We start from the raw sequence: 10781 nt of genomic DNA, 5'->3' as shown, positions 1-10781 counted from the left end.
CTACCATTCTCTCTAGATATTTTTATATATCAATTAATATTTGGCACACTCAAAATTAAATAGACAATATGTCCTTGTCTGAATCAATGACAAAGAATAGAATTATATAATGTTAATGTCTTAAATGTGAATTTATCATCTCTCTCTTCCAATGGATTTGAATTAACCTACTTGTACAGAGATAGATAGTACAAAGCAGCTTAAATTTGATGAGTACAATGATAAATTTAGTCTTTAATATTTATATTTTTTATCAATTTAGTCCTTATTCAACAATAGTTCAATTCTATGCTACCATTATGGAGCTACTTTGCCTTAAATCACCCAGACATAAATGCAATATAGGAGCTTCATTTGTTAGCTAGAAGTATATATTCCAGTTTTACAAATTATGGGTATAGGACAGTTGTGGGTGGGTTTTGAATGGATGATTAGGTGTGGTGCGTTTAGTTTACTTTTTGTCTTACGTTCTAGTATCATTATTATATTTAATTTTACCGTCACCGCTATTTTTACACTAATCTCAGATAAATGCACTATCCATCTAAACTTACCTTAAGTCTTTGCTCGATTAATTTTGACATTATTATTTATGAAAAAAAATATAAATTTAAGTATATTAAAACATGTTTATCATTCTATTTAAATATAAATTTAATCAAATATTGATTGTAAGTATTGAAATTAGTGGGACAAAAACTTGACTTTTGGTTGAAGAATTTGGGGGCCCTATGAAATGCCAGCCCACCCTATCCAAATATGCTTAGCTGTCCTCTCCTGCTTTAAGCCTCAATGATATTTTTCTTTCATTCTAAGCCAATGGCATAGTTTCAAAGTTGAATATTATTTGAATTCTAAGTATAGATATGTGTTGGAGATTTTTAAAAAAATTAAGAATTTTTATTTTTTTTAGGTAAAAGATTTAGTTCAATTATTGTTGTCGTTGGTAATATTCATTAAAATTTATTAATTTAACGTGTGTGTTTTTCGTCAATCATATACTACATCATATGAAGATAGTTTAATCAACGTCTGAAGTTGATAAATTTTGATGGGAAATACTAACAATTTTAATGATTGGGTTGAAATTTTTAAAATCAAAATAGTAAAAGGACTTAACTTTTTAAGTAAAAGAGTTAAATCTCAAATGTTATCAAAGTACAGGGATTAATAGCATACTCTTACCAAAAAATAATTTATTCTATTGTTAGTTGTTAGACGTAGGGGTGAACGCTTGATCAAATTGAGTGAAAAAATTTCGACATCCTAACTCAATTTGAAATTCTTTCGAACCTAATTGAGTGAAATGAAATTCAAGTCGAGTCGAATCGAGTGAAATTGTTCGAGTTAAATTAAAAAATTAAACATATCAAATAAAAATATTATTGCAAGATAACTAATTCTATGTTAGAACAAATAAATTTAAAACCATATATATTTGAAAAAAAAATTCAAAGCAAAATAAAAAAAATAAGATACTTAAGTATGACAAATTTGAATAATTAATTAGGTCCCTAACATTATTGTTTTAGAATATTTTTAAAATCTTAACTTTTTTATATATTTTTAGAATTTTAAAATTTTTATAAATATTTTAAAATTATTTTGAATTTTTTTTTGTAACCTTTGTTGAGAGATCAATGTGCTTATTTTCAAAGTTGACAGGGACTAAAAAGGTATTTACACAAATCTATATTCAAATTGTGAAATTCAACTCGACTCGAGGTATTCGAGTTGACTTGAATAACTCGATTCGATTAACTCGAAATTTAATTTTTTTATTATTATTTCAAATTGAATCGAATTTTGCTCATCACTAATTAAATGGACCAAAACTCAATGACACGTTCCACCTGAGTAAATATGTGTGTCATATCACCATTTAAAAAAAAGACAATTAAATTATTTGATAGAATCAACGAAAAAATAATCTTAAGGTTAAAAATAAATATTTTGAAAAGTAAAAAGATTAAAAATACCAAACAAGGTAAAAACATTTTATAGACCTAATTTTTCCTCGTTGCCCTACATGCATAGCCCTGCCTAGAACAAACATGTTGCTTAATAATACAAGTGAGCCCACATATTTCTTCATAAATGGGAATTTGGTTAAGTTCACTCCCCTTTGACCCAAACTACCAAAAAGAAAAATTTTCCATAAGTTTTGATGTGAATGGTTGGCAAATTTGCAATGCATTACAGCTTGTAATAATCATGCACCTTATTTGTGAACCCATGTGCCTGAACCACTGGTTGGACCACCTTTGCTTTATTGTCATTGGGTCCAAGAACCTGATCTTTAACCATGAGCCTAGGGGCCACTTGCTAGCCTTGCTTCCTTGTTTACCGTTGTGTGATTGAAGATGATGAAAATTAGGGTTGGCAAAATAAATCGAATATTTGAATTGTGGTGTATGACAGTAAAAATATCATGAAGGTTTTATAATTGACGTTTGGTTGTAAAAAATAAGTAAATTAGTTCATGTACGTCAGATTAGTTCTTCTGTTAAAAATTTCATTTATTTCTATTGTTAAAACTGGTCCATGTACGTCACCATGAATTACACATTGCATGTCATGTATGTCTGGTTATTCTCTTGGCATACCAATTTTTAACAATATAAATGGAAACAAATGATTGTTTTGTAAGCATACTAATTAGGATATATTTATGAAAAACAAAATACAAAGGATTGGAGTTTGGAGAGAGATATTTTTAGGGAATTTTTAAATCAGTTTTAAAATTTTAATTCATTTATGATCCACATTTAATTTGAATATTGTTATTTAAATTTGAATCCAAATTAATTTGTTGAATATCCGAATCCAAGAAGTTGAAAAGATTTTTAAATAAAAATTTTAAAAAGTAAAGTGGATAATAAATTCAATATTCAAGTTTGATTTCTTTATCCATTGAATAAAATAAATTCGAATAATGGATATATGAAATTTAATATTTTCATTAGCACCAAATTTACGACAAATAATGATTAAAATAATTGAACCTAAAAAGAATCAAATATATTTACAAATATCCAAATATGAATTACCAAATACTATCCTTAACTATTATCTTCATTTCTATTAGTCATGTTAGAATTGGATTGGATTAACTGGTTCAATCAGTTCAACTGATGAAATAAACTAAATATCAAAGCTTTTAGAAACTATGCGGTCGAACTAGTCAGACCATCGATTTTTAATTCGATCGGTTCATCTAGTTTAATTGAATAAACTATTAAAAATAAAATTAGAAAAAATTACTAATCCAACCTTTTATTCTAGATTAGTACCCTGTTCAGTTATCGGTCCAGTCTCGGTCCAGTCGGTCCGATTATGATTTTGAAAATTGTAAAAAATAAATGTCGGTAATGACAATATATCGCAATGAAAATAGAAATAGAAAAATAAAGAACACAGAGATTTTACGTGGAAACCTTTTCGGGAAAAAACCACGGGCAGAGAAGAAGAAAATTCACTATGTCAAATTCGAATTTTTTTACAAGAGGAGTAGACTATGTCTATTTATAAGCTTGTAAAACCTTATTCTAATAGGAGTGAAACTCCTTATTCTAATCAATATCAAATAGATGGAGTTTAATAATATTTAAAAAACCTTATTCTAAAATAAAATAAAAGAAGTATAATTCTATAGGGATTTTACTTTTATTTTATTTTATCATTGTATTTTATTTAAATAAGGATTCGGGTCACTTAATTCTAACAATCTCCACCTTGACACGAATTCTTAATGAACAAGTTTTTCATCGCGAACTCTCAACAAACAAGTTCTCCACCTCTTCTATAAAACCCCTTAAGGGTTTAACTTCAACAATGAACACCAACCAAGTCTAAGCAATGCCCAAACTTGGTTATAGGAAGTGACTTAGTCATCATATCTGCAGGATTTCCATGAGTACTAATTTTGCCCACAACAATATCACCACGAGCAATAATATCACGAACAAAATGATACCGAACATCAATGTGTTTTATTCTCTCATGAAACATTTGATCTTTTGTAAGGAAGATAGCACTCTAATTGTCGCAAAATACTGTATTAATTTGAAGGTCTTCATTGGGTTCACTAAAGAGTCCCTTCAACCAAATAGCTTATTTACAAGCCTCAGTGATCGCCATATACTCAGCTTCAGTGGCAGACAAAACAACTGTAGTTTGCAAAGTGGCTTTCCAATTGATTGCACAACCTCCGATTGTAAAGACATAACCTGTGAGAGATCTTCTTCTATCAAGGTCTCCAGTAAAATCAGCATCAACATACCTAGTGACTTCATCTCTAGTTCTTCCAAACTGTAAGGAAACATCAATAGTACCTCATAAGTATCTTAAAATCCACTGAACTGCTTTCCAATGTTCTTTATCGGGATTAGCCATGTGTCTGCTAACTGCACTGACTGCATATGATAAATCTGGACATGAACAAACTATAGCATACATGAGAGATCCCACTGCACTAGAGTATGTAACATGTGACATGTACTTAATCTCATCATCTGATTGTGGAGACAAAGCCGATGAAAGTCTGAAATAGGCTGCTAAAGAAGTACTAATAGGCTTAGCATTCTGCATATTTAATTTGTAAATAACTTTCTCAATGTAGCCCTTTTGACTTAGGTACAATTTACTTGTTTTTCTATATCTGAGAATCTCCACCAAGTATTTTCTTTGCTGGTCCCAAATCTTTCATCTCAAATTCTTCACTATGTTGGGCTTTGACCTTTCTTATCTCTCATTTATCTTTCGCTGCTATCAACATGTCATCAACATAAAGGAGTAGATACACAAAAGAACCATCACTGTTTTTCTTAAAGTAAACACAACTGTCAAAACTACTTCTTTTAAAATCATAAGAAGTCATAAAAGAATCAAACCTCTTGTACCACTATCTTGGTGACTGTTTCAAACCGTAAAGGGACTTTTTCAGCAAGCAAACATAGTCCTCTTTTTGTGAGACTGTAAAACCCTCTGGTTGTGGCATGTAAATATCCTCCTTAAGTTTTCCAAGCAAAAATGCAGTTTTTACATCTAACTGCTCAAGCTCCAAATCATGTATGGCCACAATACCAAGCAAAGCCCGAATTGAACTATGCTTCACAACTAGAGAGAACACATTTGTGAAGTCCACTCTTGGAATTTGACTGTAACCCTTTACAACAAGCCTTGCTTTATATCTGGGTTCTTCAACTCTTGGAGTCCCTTCTTTCTTCTTAAACACTCATTTACAACGAACAACCTTTTACCTTTAGAAATTTCACAAAATCTCATATTTTATTTTTGTGGAGTGATTTCATCTCCTTTCGCATAGCAAACATCCACTTTTCTAAGTCTTCATAACTAACTGCCTCAAAATAATTAGATGGCTCTTGGTTTGCATCTATATCTTCAGCACATTTAAAGCATAAGCAACTAGATCAGCCTCGGCATACTTCTTTGGAGGTTTAATTTCTCTTCTAGTTCTGTTTTTGGTGATAAAGTATGTGGTGAAGAAGCAACTCTATTTTGAATTTTTGTATTGGCTTCAGTAGTCGACTCTGTTGTAGATTCTGTATTAATCTGATGCTCCACCTGCTTTTGATTTTCTTTATTGGGAGAGTCTTTAAGAGATAAGTTAGGTAGCATAGCAGTTTCATCAAAAATAGCATCTCTGCTAATCACAACTTTTTTATTTTCAAGACACCATAACTTATACCCTTTTACACTAGCTTTATAACCAAGAAAAAACACATTTAATGGATTTCGGTTCCAATTTTCCATTATCAACATGAGTATACGCAGGACAACAAAAAAAATCTTTAAATCAGAATAGTCAGCAAGATTACCAGACCATACCTTTTGTGGAGTCTTTTTCTCAATGGCAATGGATGGAGATCGGTTGATCAAAAAACATGCAGTAGAGGCTGTTTCGGCCCAAAATGACTTTGGTAAGTTGGCATTTGACAACATACATCGAACTTTCTCCATGATCGTTCTATTTATTTGTTCTGCAACGCCATTTTGCTGTGGACTATGACGAACTGTCAAGTGTCTCACGATCCTTTCTGACTTGCACAGTTTATTAAATTCATCAGAAGAGAACTCTAAGTCATTGTCTATGCAGAAGTATTTTATTTGTTTTCCCATCTATTTTTCAATCATGGTTTTTCAAGACTTAAATGCGGAAAATACATCGCTTTTTTGCTTCAGGAAGAACGCCTACACTTTTTTGAAAAAATCATCAATAAAAGTTAGCATATAATTAGCTCCACCTCTCGAAGGTACTCTAGATGGCCCCCATAGATCAGAATGAATATACTCCAATGTTCTCTTCGTGTTATGGATTCCTCTGGTGAATCGAACTCTCTTTTGCTTCTCAAAAATACAGTGCTCACAGAACTTTAGTTTGCAAATTCGTTGCCCATCAAGAAGTCCTCTTTTGCTTAATTATGCCATGTCATTCTCACTCATATGCCCTAGGCGCATATGCCAAAGTTTAGTAATATCATCATCTGACAAGGAAAAGGATGCGACAGCTGCATCACCAGTAACAGTAGAACCCTGCAAAACATATAACTTAGCAGTCTTTCTCTGCCATTTCATCACAATAAGGAAACCTTTAGAAATCTTCAAAACACCACTTTCAGCTGTGTATTTGTACACTTTTGAATCAAGAGTACTAAATAAAATTAAATTTCTCTTCAATTTTGGAACATGTCGTACGCCACTAAGTGTTCAGACAACTCCATCAAACATCTTAACTTTAATTGTTCCAACACCTGCAATTCTAGATGAAACATTATTTCCCATCAAAACAACACCTTTAGACACTGTTTCGTAAGTTGTAAACCAATCCCTATTGGGACTCATGTGGAAGGTGCAGCCCGAATCAAGGATCCACTCACCGCTCACTTTAAAATTATTGACAGAAGCGACTAGAAGCTCACCATTGTTGTAGTCTTCTACAACATCAGCCTTACCGAAATTTTTTGGTTATTTTCCATTTTGATTCGCAGCCTCCCTTTTGATCTTGTTCTGTAGCTTATAGCACTCAGATTTAATGTGCCCTTTCTTCTCGCAGAAGTTACAAGTTTTACCTCTGTTTGAAGACTTTGATCTACCTTGAAACACCCCTAACCCGTCTCCGTCGCCGAATTAGAGTTACGAGGCATTACCGAACAAACACAACCATTTTTTTTAAAACATATGCAACGAAACCAAATTCAATCATAGGAAATAAGCCATTTTCGCATGGCTATTAATTTCATATACAAAATTTATAATATAACATTCAAAACCTCGTCCAGCCTATACATGCCATAAGTTGAGTTCAAATATTTAAGTACCGAAATAGTAGATAGAGTGATGAACTTTGCTGACGATCCCCGAGCTCGTAACGCGTCTCCAAAATCTATAAAACAAATGAATGAAAACAAACGAAGTAAGCTTTATAGCTTAGTAAGTCTACAACAATATTAAATATATATAAATATAAATATTATAACCTTTTAATCTATTTTACTAAAATTTCAACTAACACGACCAACTAACATTCATACATTATTGTACTCAGACCATTTCATTTATAATCGATATGTATACCGTCGAATGAAATCAATTGAATATATATTATACAAACAACATTTCAATTGAATGTATACAATCGAGCATATATACATATTATACATATATCATAACCGAATATATATGTACACTCATGGTAAGCTTTAAATCAATTGAATCTATCACATATATATATACTAATCACATTTTATATTCGTTTGTATATATATATTCATTATGAATTTATACCGAATACATAGCTAACACATACATTCGAATATATATATATACATATAAATGAGTACATGTATATATATATATATATATCTCAAATGCATACATAATTTTTTATCAAACACATAGGCTCAACATATATGTTTAACAACCACATATCACCATATGCATTTATAAATTCAGCAATCGCATATACCTAATGTACATATGCCTTTATTAAATTGTATATACCGAATCCATACAATTATGTTTAACCAATGCAAAACCCGAATGTAAGTGTAAACTCACCAAACATATAACCACCTAATGTTTATGTATTCATCGATTTCATATAATCAAAAATCATAGATATATCAATTGCACATTCTCACACAATTTAAACAGATTCACTGGCATTTAGCCTGCTAGGCTTAAAGCCTGATTCAGTACACCGGCACTTAGCCTGCTAGACATATAGTCTGAAATGTATCACCGGCATTAAGCCTGCTAGACGTAAAGTCTGAATTACTTCACCAGCATTAAGCCTGCTAGGTACATAACCTGAATAGCATAAATACGAGAATAATTTCTCATATAACTCTTACTGGCATTACACATGTTTTAAACATATATACATAATTCATGTAGCTATAACCACACTTTCAAGAAATTGGCAAAACATAACCCGGTTACAATCTGTACTTACAATCCATACTTTTAGTTCAATACAAATAATTGTACATACGTTTATACCCATTCAAACCACACTCATTCAATAATACATAGTTCATACCTTAATTTCATTTCAAGAATTTATACATACACGCATAACTATTTCAACCTCATCCATTTTCGTATATGTATTTCACCTTTTAGTTTTTTTTAATTAAAATCTATACTTATATATATACATATATATATATATATATATAATTGAACTCACATATTCAATATAACGTACATACCTTAAATAAAATTCAAATACATAATCGATCCTCATATACTTATATAATGACTTATCTCAATTCAATACACAACCCATACATGTATAATTGTATGCTTATTCAATCTATATATATATATATATATATATATATATATATATATAATTATAACATACATATCACAAATCAAATTCAAGAGTTTATACATATATGTGCATACTTATTTAATCATTCGAACCTTATATATATTTACATATATCTTATACATATCTTTAATTAATCTAATAATTTATACAAGTTCATATTTGTATATTCGAACATGATATATGCAATAATCTACAATTCAAAATTTATTCAACAACCATACTTTAATTTATAACTCAACTTAAGATACAATTAGTATACATGTATAAATATTAACTTAATAACTTTTAGTTGCTAATAGACTTACCTCGGATATCAGCAGACACGATCGACTATTCGTTTACTTTCGACTTTCCCCGATCTAATTCTGTTTTCTTCGGTTCGCGATCTAAACATATTCAAATTTAACCCTTTTATTCATCAAATCATTCAATTTTATTCAAAAACACTTAAATGGGCAAATTACCATTTTGCCCCAGACATTTTACAATTTTTTGCAATTTAGTCCCTATTGCATAAAACACAAAATACACAAAATCTCACAACACTATAGTTAGGCCGAATCTTCCTTGTATTCATACAAGTCCATACATTTCATTTATTTCACATTTTAGTCCCTCAAAAATTTATTTTCACAATTTTGCTCTAAATACTCAAATTCATCAAAAATCCCAAAACAAAACATGTTAATCTAAGACATATCTTTCATTATTCATCATCAAACATCACAAAACACAAACATTCATCAATGGCATAACTCAAGATATTCATCAAAATCAGAAATTCAAGCATGGGTCGGGTAGTATTCAAAGCAACGATCTCAAAAACGTAAAAATCATCAAAAACCGAAGCAAAAACATACATTATTTTGGTATGAATATGGCCGAACCTTTCCAAGCTTTAATGGCTTCCTTTTGTTTCAAATATTCAGCTAAGGAAGATGAAATAATCTTAATTTTCATACTTTTACTTATCATATATTATAATATATAACTATTTACTTATTTAACCTTATTTACTAATTATATAATATATTTTCATTAAGGTTAAATTTGTCCTCAACCACCCACTATCCAATATAGTGGTTTAATTTCACCTTTAAACCTCCCAATTAAAAAGATATCAACAAATTGGTGCTTTTAAATTTACCCCTAAATTTTCATTTTACGCGATTAAGCCCTTTTTTTTAAATCGGACACTTTAACGACGAAATTAAAACACAAAAAGTTCACACAATCAAATGCACACAAAATAAACACACAAAATAATATTAAAAATATTTTTCCAGTTCGGATTTGTGGTCCCGAAACCACTATTCCGATTAGGGTCAAAACCGGGTTGTTACATACCTTTAGATTTACCGCGAGGATTCTATTCCTGTGTCCTTCCACGATCATCATCAGCATTACGATCTTATCTCCCACGAATAATGAGACCCTCTCCTTGAAAGTTAGTTTTAACCACAATATGCTTCATCTTATCATACGAGGTTAAAGAATCATAAACATCATCAACTGTGAGAGACTCGCAACTATATAAAATTGTATCTCTAAAGGTTGAATAAGACGGGGGCAACGAATAAAGTAGAATCAACCCTAGATCTTCCTTATCATACTGAACCTCCATGACCTCCAAATTTGAGAGAATTTCTTTAAACACTGTCAAGTGTTCGTGCACAGACGCACCTTTCTCCAAACGATGAGCATAAAGACGCTGCTTCATATGCAGCTTACTAGTTAGAGTTTTCGACATACATATTTGTTCCAACCTGTTCTATAATCCAGCGACGGCCTTCTCCTTCATCACATCCTGTAAAATTTAGTTAAACAAATACAAATGTAACTGTGTTAATGCCTTTCGATCCTTGCGCTTCTTCTCTTCCTCCGTCAATGTTCAAGGCATCTTATCTACCCTTAGCAGTGC

Source organism: Gossypium raimondii, chromosome 6 (genome assembly GCF_025698545.1).
Source record: "Gossypium raimondii isolate GPD5lz chromosome 6, ASM2569854v1, whole genome shotgun sequence".
In the NCBI taxonomy this organism is placed as follows: domain Eukaryota; kingdom Viridiplantae; phylum Streptophyta; class Magnoliopsida; order Malvales; family Malvaceae; genus Gossypium; species Gossypium raimondii.
The sequence above is the reverse complement of the archived record's forward strand: the minus strand, read 5'-3'. Positions refer to the sequence as shown.